Source organism: Felis catus, chromosome B4 (assembly GCF_018350175.1).
Source record: "Felis catus isolate Fca126 chromosome B4, F.catus_Fca126_mat1.0, whole genome shotgun sequence".
NCBI lineage: Eukaryota > Metazoa > Chordata > Mammalia > Carnivora > Felidae > Felis > Felis catus.
Window position 1 is genome coordinate 16508180 of NC_058374.1, and position 13210 is coordinate 16521389.

Sequence of the window (13210 nt, forward strand, 5' to 3'; positions counted from 1 at the left end):
CCCTTTGAGTGAAAAAACAGCCCTTAAAGTTCTTTCAATGAATATCCTAGTCATTATTTTCCCTGCTACTTGAGATCAAGGCTCTGCAGTAAGGAGACAGAGTGTGTGTGATAGGTGGGTGGAGAATGGACAGGGCTATGGAAAACCCTGTCAGAAATCACTCCCCCATCCCCATCCAGCAAAATGCAGACCCCCTAAAGCTTAGCTCTGAGAGAGGTATTTGTTACAGGTGGAGAAGGTCATCAACCTTCTGACAACTCCTCTCCCCTTGAACGTTACCTATCTTATGGGTATCTCTCTCTTCAAAATAAATCAAAAATAGGGGCACCTGGGTGGCTCAGTCAGTTGAGCGTCCGGCTTCGGCTCAGGTCATGGTATCGCAGTCTGTGAGTTTGAGCCCCGCGTCGGGCTCTGTGCTGACAGCTCAGAGCCTGGAGCCTGCCTAGGATTCTGTGTCCCCCTCTCTCTCTGCCCCTCCCCCATTCATGCTCTGTCTCTCTCTGTCTCAGAAATAAACATTAAAAAAAATTTTTTTTAAATCAAAAATATTTTCCCTTGGCTGCCATTGGCCCAGCTAAGAAAATCTGAAAATCTTGATAAACTGTAATGTACTAAAGGAGAAGCGAAGCAAAAAGCTACCACAGGAGAAGTTAAAAAGTTTTACTTGCATACAGGTTTCGAACTGTAACAGATTTTTTTTAATGTTTTTTATTCATTTTTAGACAGGGAGAGACAGATCATGAGCAGGGGAGGGGCAGAGAGAGAGATAGGAGACACAGAGTCCAAAGCAGGCTCCAGGCTCTGAGCTGTCAGGACAGAGCCTGATGTGGGACCCGAACCCACAGACTGTGAGATCATGACCTGAGCCGAAGTTGGACGCTCAACCAACTGAGCCACCCAGGCACCTAACCTTAAGAGATTTATCTCACTCCCATGGGTTCTAAGATGTTTCCTAGTACACCAGTGGCTTGAGAGATCTATACACTCTAGCCCCAAAGCTTTGTCTAAATGTGACACTTCTGGGGCGCCTGGGTGGCGCAGTCGGTTAAGCGTCCGACTTCAGCCAGGTCACGATCTCGCAGTCCGTGAGTTCGAGCCCCGCGTCAGGCTCTGGGCTGATGGCTCAGAGCCTGGAGCCTGTTTCCGATTCTGTGTCTCCCTCTCTCTCTGCCCCTCCCCCGTTCATGCTCTGTCTCTCTCTGTCCCAAAAATAAATAAACGTTGAAAAAAAAAATTTAAATGTGACACTTCCTAGGCTGGAGTGAATATTACCTGTCTCCACATGACAGAAGACATCCAGAGTTTCTATAAGACAGTGTTAAGCTGAGAGAAAGAAGAAAGAAAGAAAGAAAGAAAGAAAGAAAGAAAGAAAGAAAGAAAGAAAGAAAGAAAAGAAAAAAGAAAGAAGGAAGGAAGGAAGGAAGGAAGGAAGGAAGGAAGGAAGGAAGGAAGGAAGACAGACAGACACATTCAGTAGTCTACCCAAGGCTCTCTCAATTTCTGGCTCTTCAACAGAGACATGAGACTGTAAGTATTCCTCCTGTCCGGAGGGGCTTGTCTACCACCAAGGCATGGCTTTTAGTTATTCGAATATATTCAAAACAGGCCAGCGACCAGGGTCTATCAGGCAAAGTCATAAAAGAATTGCAGTCTCACAAAGCTCTATGAGAGAGAAAACAAAAAGGAAGGAGCCAAACACAATGTTCTAATTAAATCAGTGAGAATCACAAGTGTATTTTAAGTCATCAAGATCACACATAACACAAAAAGTACACTAGGTATGAAATTACTATCCTGCCAGAAAAACTAAATGCGTTAGTTTCAAGTTTTATTTAAATGCCATTTATTAGATGAAAAAAATTAAGTTTCTCATGATGTATGGCAGATATAGTAAGATTAGTGAACCTGAAGACGGAGCCATAGAAACTATTGAAAATGAAATATAATAGGAAATAAAAGATTGAAAAAGTTACAGAGAATCATTCAGCCGTGAGACAACTTTGAGTTGGTCTAATGTATGGGAAATTATGATCTTAGAGAGAAACGGGTGCCTGGGTTGCTCAGTCGGTGGGGCGTCCGACTTCGGCTCAGGTCACGATCTCATAGTTGGTGGGTTCAAGTCTCATGTTGGGCTCTGCGCTGACAGCTCAGAGCCTGGAACCTGCTTCGGATTCTGTGTCTCCCTCTCTCTATGCCCCTCCCCCGCTCATGCTCTGTCTCTCTCTGTCTTTCAGAAATAAATAAAAATGTTTAAAAGAATTTTAAAAAGAGAGAGAAAAGACCAGTAACTTTTTGAAAAAATTACGGTGGCAAATTTTTCAAATGGGAACTATAAACTCATAGATCCAAGAAGCTCAGAAAACTGAAAGCACAAGAAATGTAAAATAATAATAATAATAATAATAATACCACAATACTAAAATTTCTTTAAAGCGGTGATAAAGAAAAAAAAATCTTGAAAGTAGTTAGAGAAAAGAAACACATGTATAGAAACAAAATAAGATTACAATAGACTTGTCAGAAACAACGCAAATCAGAAGGCATGGAACAGTATCATTAAACTGAAGAACATGATTTAGGGTGACTCTCAACCTAGAATTCTATAGTCAGCAAATATTTCAAAAAATGAGGGCAAATACAGGGACTTTCTCAGACATTCAAAGTCTGAAGGACTTCATACCAGCAAACCCACAGTACCAGGAATTCTAGGGTCCTTCAGGCGGAAGGAAAAGGAAACAAGAGCCAATCTGGATCGGTCCAAAGTGACAAAGCGCGCTAGGAATGGTAAATACGTAAATATATACAAAAAACTTTCTCTTATTTTTCTAGGCCTCTTTAATGAATAATTGACTGTTTAAAGTCAATATAATAATAATTTATAGGGGAGTTCATAACATAGGGAGAAATCAACGCCTGACGACAGAGGCCAGAAAGGGGGTTGACATAAATCACTGGAAAGGAGACTGTGATGAGAAAAAGATGTACACAGTTGACCTTTAAACAACCTGTGTGCAGTTGAAAATCCACATAGGACGTTTGACTCTGCAAACATTTAACTACCAATAGTCTGCTGTTGATCAGGACTAACATAAACAGCCAAATTAACACATATATTTTGTATGTTAATTTGTATGTCTTATCAACTACTTACAATAAGGTAAGCTAGAGACCAACAGCTAATATCATCCTCAATGAGGATAAACAGAGCTGTACCCCTCAGGTCAGGAACATGATAGGGATGTCCCCTCTCACCACAGTTGTTCAATAAAGTACTGGGAAGTCCTAGCCTCAGCAATCAGACAACAAAAACAAATAAAAGGTATCCAAATTGGCAAAGAAGAAGTCGCACTATCACTCTTCACAGACGACATGATACTCTGTGGAAAACCTAAAAGACTCCACCAAAAAACTGCTAGAACTGATACATGAATTTAGTAACATCACAGTATATAAAAATCAACGTACAGAAATCAGTTGCATTTGTATACATTGATTGAAACAGCAGAAAGGGTAATCAAGGAATCGATCCCATTGACAACTGCACTGAAAACCATTCAACAGCTAGGAATAAACCTAACCAAAGAGGTGAAAGATCTGGACCCTAAAAACTATAGAAAGCTTATGAAAGAATTGAAGAAGACACAAAGAAATGGAAAAATATTCCAGGCTCGTGGATAGAAAGAACAAATATTGTTACAATGTCGATATTACCCAAAGCAATCCACACATTCAATGCATTCCCTATCAACATAATACCAGCATTCCTCACAGAGCTAGAACAAACAATTCTGAAATTTGTATGGAACCAGAAAAGACCCCGAATTGCCAAAGCCCTATTGAGAAAGAATACCAAGGCCAGAGACATCACAATTCTAGACTTCAAGCTGTATTACAAAGCTGTAATCATCAAGACAGTATGGTATTGGCACAAAAACAGACACATTGATCAGTGGAATGGAATACAGAACCCAGAAATGGACCCACAAATGTATGGCCAACGAATCTTCAACAAAGCAGGAAAAAATATCCAATGGAAAAAAGACAGTCTCTTCAGCAAGTGGTGCTGGGAAAACTGGACAGTGACATGCAGAAGAATGAACTTGGGCCACTTTCTTACAGCATATACAGAATTAAACTCAAAATGGATGAAAGACCAAAACCCAAGGCAGGAAGCCATCAAAATTCTAGAGGAGAAAACAGGCAACAACCTCTTTGACCTCAACCACAGCAACTTCTTATTTGACATGTCTCAGGAGGTGAGGGAAACAAAAGCAAAAGTGAACTATTGGGACCTCATAAAGGTAAAGGCTTTTGCACAGCAAAGGAAATAATCTGCAAAACTAAAAGGCAGTCTATGGAATGGGAGAAGATATTTGCAAATGACATATCAGATAAAGGGTTAGTATCCAAAATCTATAAAGAAATTATCAAACTCAACACCCAAAAAACAAATAATCCAGTGAAAAAATGGGCAGGAGACATGAATAGACAGACACTTTTTCAAAAGAGACATCCAAAGGGCCAACAGGCACATGAAAATATGCTCAACATCACTTGTCATCAAGGAAATACAAATTAAAAACCATGATGAAATACCACCTCACACCTGTCAGAATGGCAAACATTAACAACTCAGGAAGCAACAGACATTGGCAAGAATGTGGAGAAAGGGAATGCACTGTTGGCAGGAATGCAAACTGGTACAGCCACTCTGGAGAACAATATGGAAGTTACTCAAAAAATTAAAAATAGACCCAGCAATTGTACTACTATTTATACAAATGATACAAAAATGCTGATTGGAAGGGGCACATGCACCCCAATGTTTACAGCACCACTATCAACAACCATATTCCAAATTATGGAAAGAGCCCAAATGCCCATCGACTGATGAATGGATAAAGAAGATGTGGTATGTTTATACACACACACACACACACACACACACACACACACACACACACACACACAATGGAATATTACTCAGTGATCAAAAAGAATGAAATCTTGCCGTTTGCAACAACGTGGATGGAACTAGAGTGGATTATGCTAAGTGAAATAAGCCAGTCAGAGAAAGGCAAGTACCATATGACCTCACCCATATGCGGATGTATGAAACAAAACAGATGAACATAGGGGAAAGGAATGAGAACAAGATAAAAATGAGAGGCAGGCAAACTGTGAGAGACTCTTAAATACAGAGAACAAACTGAGGGTTGCAGGAAGGGTGTCGGGGGGCGGAGGATGGGCTACATGGATGATGGGCATTAAGGAGGGCACTCGTTGGGATGAGCACTGGGTGTTATATGTAACAATGAATCACTAAATTCTACTCCTGAAACCATTATGACACTATATGTTAACTACCTTGGATTTAAGTAAAATTTTCAAAAAATATAAAAAAAATAAAAAATATTTAAAAAACTAAGAAAGAAAGAAGCAGGAACCAATCACATATTATTTACAAAATAATCATTTCATATATGTAAACAAATTAAAAGTAAAAAGGTACGAAAAAATATAACAGTGGTACTAATTTAAACAAAGCTGGAGCGGGTATATTCATATCAGACAAAGTCGTTTCCTGAGCAAGACACACACCCATGAAAGAAACAAGATAAGAGCAGGAACTGATAAAAGAGAAAGAATGAAATCAAAAGCTGTTTCGTTTCAAGAATAAAATTGACAAACGTACTGTCGCATTGCTCGGGTAAAAAAGATACAAATCACCACCATGAGACCAATGGCAGAGGCTGCAGGACTGACAGTCCTACAGACATAAAAGCAGAATAACAACTTTATGCCAAAAAATTTGACAACTTAGATACAATGGACATATTTGTTGAAAGACACAAACTACAAAGGCTCTCTCAAGAAGAAAGAGAGGTCAGAATCAGAGGGAGATATGAGTAACCACAGGAAAATGTTCAGAGAGAGGCAACGTTGCCAGCTTTGAAGGTGGAGTTAAAATATAGAAGAGATCTGGTTTAAGACGGTGACGTAGAAAGATCCTGAACTCACCTCCTCCCACAGACGCAGAGTCTACAGCTATACATACAACCGTTTCCTCTCATAAAAACAAAACAAAACCAAAAAACCCTAAAAAACTAAACGCTAGCTGACCAACAGCTACACATTGAGCCAAGGAGAGGGAAACCACGTCAAGGTAGGTAGGAAAGGCTGGGACACAGCATGACCATGAACCCCACCACCGCCAGTGCAGTGACCCACAGCTAGGAGGGAACTCAAAACCCAGAGCTTCTCCCTGAGGAGTGAAGGGTTTGAATCCCACAGCATGCATTTCAATTTTCAAGACATACAGTTGAAAGATGAGCCCCCAAACATCTCACTTGGAAATACAGTGAGTGAGGCTCACGTCCCAAGACCCACAAAATTGAAGCAGTCTGAGAACCTTCTAATAAGTGCTTGTGTGCTTGGACTCCGTCTGCCACCGCCCCAGGCCCCAGCGCCACGGCAGCTGACTGCCCTGGACTTGAAGTGAAGGAGTCTCACCTGTTCTATGAAAGCACTGGGCTATGGGGACAGGCATCTACTTTAACACTCATATCTAGGAGCCTCAAGGACCATTCTCCAGGGATGGAGACTGACGGATGCCACCTTCATGCTCCCCTTGCTGTCTCTAGAACAGCAGAATATCCCAGGAGCTTCCACACATCCGGTGCCCTGATTTCTGCAGCTGCCACCTTCTCTGCCTGCCGTGAAAGGCCAGGGGAACTTGCAATCCTGGTTCCACGGGACTGCAATCAGTGTCAGCCAGAAAGGAGCTCATACCCTTCCTCGTCTGGTACCCTGATTTTGGGGATTGCCGTTAAGGGATATGACCTGGCTCTGGTGGCCAGTGGGGCCACTCATGGATCCCACAGGACTGTAACCAACAGAGAAAGAATTCCTAAACACTGACCATCCTCAGGACACAGCAAGAGGCAACAGGCCCGGGAATTTGGTCTTTAGTGAAGGAGGCCTACTGACTAATCATCGCGACTGTGCCCTGAGAGGCAGGCTTCCAACTGAACATACACCTGGGGGCTGACTATAATCCTTTCCAGAGTCCTTGAGGGTAGGTGCTGTCCTCACACTCATCCTTTGCTGTGCTCCAGAGTGCCAACGTCTTCTGGAGAGGGGCATTCCATGTCTGGCACCCTGGTTATTTTGTCTGATGCTCCAGCATTTGTGGCTGCCACCCAGGTGACACTTTGTGGTCACCTGGATCTGGTGAATGGAGGGGCTTGCCTTTCTGGGTCCCCTGGGACTGTAGCAGTCAGTATGATAGTTCTTGGGAGGCTACCATTCTTCTTTCTGTAAAGGAGGCTTCTTTGCTCATCCTGGAGCTATGGTCTGAGGGGCAGGCTTCAGGTTTGGCACACATATTTTTTTTTAAACATTTATTTATTTTTGAGACAGAGAGAGACAGAGCATGAAGGGGGGAGGGGCAGAGAGAGAGGGAGACACAGAATCGGAAACAGGCTCCAGGCTCTGAGCCATCAGCCCAGAGCCCGACGCGGGGCTCGAACTCACGGACCGTGAGATCGTGACCTGAGCTGAAGTCGGACGCTTAACCGACTGAGCCACCCAGGCACCCCAAGGTTTGGCACACATTGATGGCCTACAGAGTAGCTTTCAAAGAATGCAGGCTGTGGATGTCATCTTGGCCGTCTCTCTTTGTCTTGCTCTAGCTTGTCAGTTATCACCCAGAGAAGAGGTTTACATTCATCGGGGGCTTTGGTTTTTGCTATTGCCATCACCTCCAGATCACCTGACTCTGGTGGATGCAGGGCTTAGGCTTACAGTCCCATAGGACTGTATATACTGGCATACTTTAAAAAGCTGATGTCTGAGGGTCTGGCTTCCAGTGAGAACCTGGTGCTGAGATCTTCCCCTCTGGGGCACTGGCAAGTACCAGTACACACTTAACTACTGGAAGAGCTCAAAAATATAATAGTCTGCTTGGACAAGCACAAAGGTTTCAGATACAACCAAGAGCTGGGGCAGGGTTGAGTCACAAAGCTCATATCCTGCACAAGGCCACTTCTTTAAGATTAGTGAGGTTATTTTTTTTCATCTACTACTATAGAAATCAACACAGAGAGTTAAGTAAAACTAAGAAAGAGAGGAATGTGTTCCACATGAAGAAACAACAAAGCGTCAGAAAAAAACCCTCAATGAAATGGAGGTAACTAATTTACCTGACAAAGAGTTGAAAGTAATGGTCATAAAGACGTCCACAGAACTGGGGAGATAAATGGACAAACATAGCAAGAACTTCAAAAAATAGAGAAAATACAAGAAAGTACTAAACAGAAGTCACAGAGCTGTAGATAATAACTGAACTGAAAAATATACTAGAAAGGTTCCACAACAGACTAGATGAAGCAGAAGAAAGGATCACTCAACTCAAAGACAAGGCAGTGGAAGTCACCCAATCAGAGCAGCAAAAAGAATAAAGAATAAAAAGAAAGTGAAGATAGTTTAAGGGGCCTATGGAAAACATCAAATGGCCTACCACTCATATCATTCAGCTCCCAGAAGGAGAGGAGAGAAAGGGGCAGAAATATTATTTGAAAAGACAACGGCTGAAAACTTCCCTAACCTGGGGAATGAAATAGACTTACAGATCCAAGATTCCTGGAGAGTTCCAAATAAGAGGAACTCATAGAACCCCAAATCAAGACATATTACAATTACAATGTCAAAGTTATAGACAAGGAGAGAATATTAAAATCCAAACAAGAACAACTTTTTTTTTGGGAAAACAAACTTTTTATGTGGGAACCCACATAAGACTGTAAGAAGATTTTTCAGCAGGAACTTTATAGGCCAGAATGAAGTGGCATGACACATTCAAAGTGCTGAAAGAAAAAGAACTTCCAACCAAGAATGCTCTACCCAGCAAAATTATCATTCAGACTTGAAAAAGAGAGAGTTCTAAAGAAAAACAAAAGCTAAAGGAGTTCATCACCATTAAACCAGCCTTAAAAGAAATGTTAAAAGGACCAAGCATTAAAAAAAGGAGCATGAACTAGTAACAAAAACAAATAAAGAAGAATATATCATACACTGAGAAGGTCAATACATAGTAAAGGTAGTAGATTAATCACTTATTAAGCTAACATGAAGGCTAAAAGACAGAAGTAAAAATCACTATGAATACAATAACTAAAGGATATACAATAGAAAGGATATAAAATGTGACATCAAAAAACAGAAAACATGGAGCAGGAGAGTAACAATATTGAGCTTTACAATGTGATAAAACTTAAGCTGTTATCAACTTAAAATAGACTATTATAGATATAAGTTTTGATATGTAAGCCTCATGGTAACCATAAAGCAAAAACCTACAGTACATACACAAAATATAAACAAAAAGGAATCTAAGCATACCACCAAAGAAAGTCATCAAACCACAAGGGCAGACAGCAAGAGAAGAAAGAAGAACCAGAGAGAAACTTTAAAAACAGCCAGAAAACAATGAACAAAATGGCAGTAAGTACATACGTTCAAATAAATACTTTAAATGTAAATGGACTAAATTCTCCAATTAAAAGACATGGAGGGGCTGAATGGACAAAAAACAAGACCTACCTATATCCTGCCTACAAGAGACTCACTTTAGATGTAAGGAATCACACATTCTGAAAGTGAAAGGAATGAAAAAGATATTCCATGCAAATGTAAACCAAAAGAAGCCTGGTATAGCTATGCTTATATCAGACAAGGTGGACTTTAAAACCAAGACTGTAATAAGAGCCAAAGAAGAGCATCACATAATGATAAAGGGGTGAATCCAAAAGAAGACAAAACATTTCTAAATATTTACGTAGCCAACACAGAAGCACCTAAACATATAAAGCAAATATTAACACACCTAAAGGGAGAAATAAACAGCAAACAGTAAGAGTATGGGATTTTAATAACATTCTTAGATCAATGAATAGATCAATCAGATAGAAAATCATTAAGGAAACATCAGCATTGAATAACACATTAGACCAGATGGTCCTAACAGATACCTACAGAACATTCCATCCAAAAGCAGAAGAATATACATTCTGCTCAGGTACATATAGAACATTTTCCAAAATTTATAATGTTAGGACAAAAACAAGTCTTAATAAGTTTAAGAGAAATGATCATATCAAGCACCTCTTCCAACCACAATGGTATAAAACTTGATATTAATTGCATGAAGAGAACTGGAAAATTCACAAATATGTGAAGATTAAACAATATGCTACTGAACAGCCAAATGGGTCAGAGAAGAAATCAAAATTGATATAAAAAAGATCTTGATACAAATGAAAATGGAAATGTAATATACAAAAACTTATGGGACAAAGCAAAAGCAATTCTAAGAGAGAAGTTCATAGCAATAACGCCTACATTAAGAAGAAAAGTCTCAAATAACAACCTAACTTTATACCTCAAGAAACTAGAAAAAGAAGAAAAAAACTAGGCGTAAAGTCAATAGAAGAAAAAACAAAGATCAGAGCAAAAATAAATAAAATAGAGATTAAAGATAAAAAAGGACAAAAGAATAATCAATGAAACTAAGAGTTGGTTCTTTGGAAAGATAACAAAATTGACACATTCAGCTAGAATTACCAAGAAAAAAGAGATTCAAATAAATAAAATCAGAAATTAAAGAGAGGCAGAGGCACCTGGGTGGCTCAGTCAATTAAATGTCCAATTCTTGATTTCAGCTCACGTCATGATCTCATGGTTCGTGAGACTGGGCCCCATAACAAGCTGCAGGCTGACAGCACACAGCCTGCATGGGATTCTCTCCCTCCCTCTCTGCCCCTGCCCTGCTTGTGTACATGCTCTCTCTCTCAAAATAAATAGGGGCACCTGGGTGGCTCAGTCGGTTAAGCGTCTGACTTCAGCTCAGGTCATGATCTCACAGTCCATGAGTTCGAGCCCCGCGTCGGGCTCTGTGCTGACCGCTCAGAGCCTGGAGCCTGTTTCAGCTTCTGTGTCTCCCTCTCTCTGACCCTCCCCCATTCATGCTCTGTCTCTCTCTGTCTCAAAAATAAATAAACGTTAAAAAAATTTTTTAAAAATAAAAAAATAAATAAACTTAAAAAAAAAAAACAAATGAAAGATGTGACAATTGATACCAGAGACCAATTGGATCATAAGACATTATTACTATTACACACCAAAAAGTTGGAAAACCTTTAAAAAGTTCCTAGAAACATAAAACCTACCAAGACTAAATCATGAAGAAACAGAAAAAGTGATTAGACCAATTAAGAGTAAGGAGAATGAATGAGTAAATCAAAAACTTCCCCACAAACAAAGTCCTAGACTATGGCTTCTTTGGTGAATTCCACCAAGCATTCCAAAAAAAAAAAAAAAAAAACTTCTCAAACTCTTCCAAAAAGCAGACAAGTATTGCACTCTGCCAAACTCATTTAACAAGGCCAGCATTAACCTGATAGCAAAACCAGGTAAGAACATAACAAAAGAAAAACAAAATTACAGCCAGATATCCCTGATGAACAGATGTAATACTCCTCAACAGAAACGTATTAGCAAACTAAATTCAACAATATATTGAAAGGATCACACACCAATACCAAGTGGGATTTATTCCAGGAATGCAAGCAATGTTTTTTTTTAGGTAAGAGAAAGAAATAAAAGACTTTCAATTAGAAAAAAAGAAGTAAAACTGTCACTATTTGTAGATGAAAAATTATATATAGCAAATCTTAAAAAACTCCATCAACAAACTTAGAATTTATAAGCAAATTGAGTCAAGTTGCAGGATACAAAATTAATACTCAAAATTCTGTTGTGTGTTTTACGCACTAACAATGAACTATCAGAAAGAGAAATTAGGAAAACAATCTCACTTACAATTCCATCGAAAAGAATAAACTACTTAGAAAGACATTTACCCAAGGAAGTAAAAGACCTGTATGCTGAAAACTATAAAATATCAATGAAAGAAATTAAAGAAGACACAAATAAATGGAAAGGTATTCCACACTCATGAATTGGAAAAATGTTAAAATATCCATGCTACCCAACACAATCTACAGATACAATGCAATTCCTATCACAATTTTTCACAGAAATACAACAAGGAATCCTACAATTGGTATAGAACCATGGAATACCCTGAATATCCAAAGCTATCTTAAGAAGAAAACGCTCCCTCATTTTGAACTGTATTACAAAGCTATCGCAACTAAAACAGGATGGTAAATAGATGGGTGGAACAGAATAGAGAGCCCAGAAATAAATCTACACATAGATGGTCAATTAATTTATGACAAAGCAGCCAAGAATATATCATGGGGAAAGAGGGCAGTATCTTCAACAATGTTGGAACAATCAGACAAGCACGTATGAAATTGAACCACTACCTTACATCGCTCACAAAAACTTACTCAGAATGGATTAAAGATTTGAATGTAAGGCACAAAAGCATAAAACTTCTAGAAGAAAACACAGACCATAAGCTACGTGACATGAGTTTTGACAATAATTTTTTCAATCTGATACCAAAAGCAAAACTAAGTAAGTGGGACTATATCAAACTCAACAACTCCACATAGCAAAGGAAAGCATCAATAAAACAAAAAGGCAGTCCACTGAATAGGAGAAAATGTTTGCAAATCATGTATCTGATAAAGAGCTAATATTTAAAATATATAAAGAACTCATACAACTCAATACTAAAAAAACAATCTTATTTAATAATGGGCAGAGGATCTGAATAAACATTTTCCAAGAAGATATACAAATGGTCAACTGGCACATGAAAAGATGCTCTATGTCATTAATCATTAAAGAAATGTAAATAAAAGCCAAAATGAGATGCCATCTCATACCTATTAGAATGGCTATTATAAGAAAAAAAGCTAGAAATAACAAGTGTTGGTGAGGATGTAGAGAAAAGAAAACCCTTGTGCACTGTGGGTAAAAATGTAATTTTGTGCAGCCACTCTAAAAAATAGTATTGAGGTTCCTCAAACAATTAAAATAGGACTACTATGCGATGCAGCAATTCTACTTTTGGGTATTTATCCAATGAAAATGTAAACAAGAAACTCAAATAGATATATGTATCTCCATGTTCACTGCAGCATTATTTACAATAGCTAAAATAGGGAAACAACCTAAGTGTACATCAATAGATGAATGTGTAAAGAAAGTATAGTATATACACATTATTTAGCCA

The 13210-nt window shown here is 39.1% G+C and overlaps 1 protein-coding gene across 1 annotated transcript in view; it reads right to left on the reverse strand.

Annotated features, from left to right (window-relative positions):
- The window catches only part of ST8SIA6 (ST8 alpha-N-acetyl-neuraminide alpha-2,8-sialyltransferase 6), a 151925-nt gene that overhangs the window by 45173 nt on the left and 93542 nt on the right, over positions 1-13210 (reverse strand). The gene's annotated exons all lie outside the window — the stretch shown is intronic.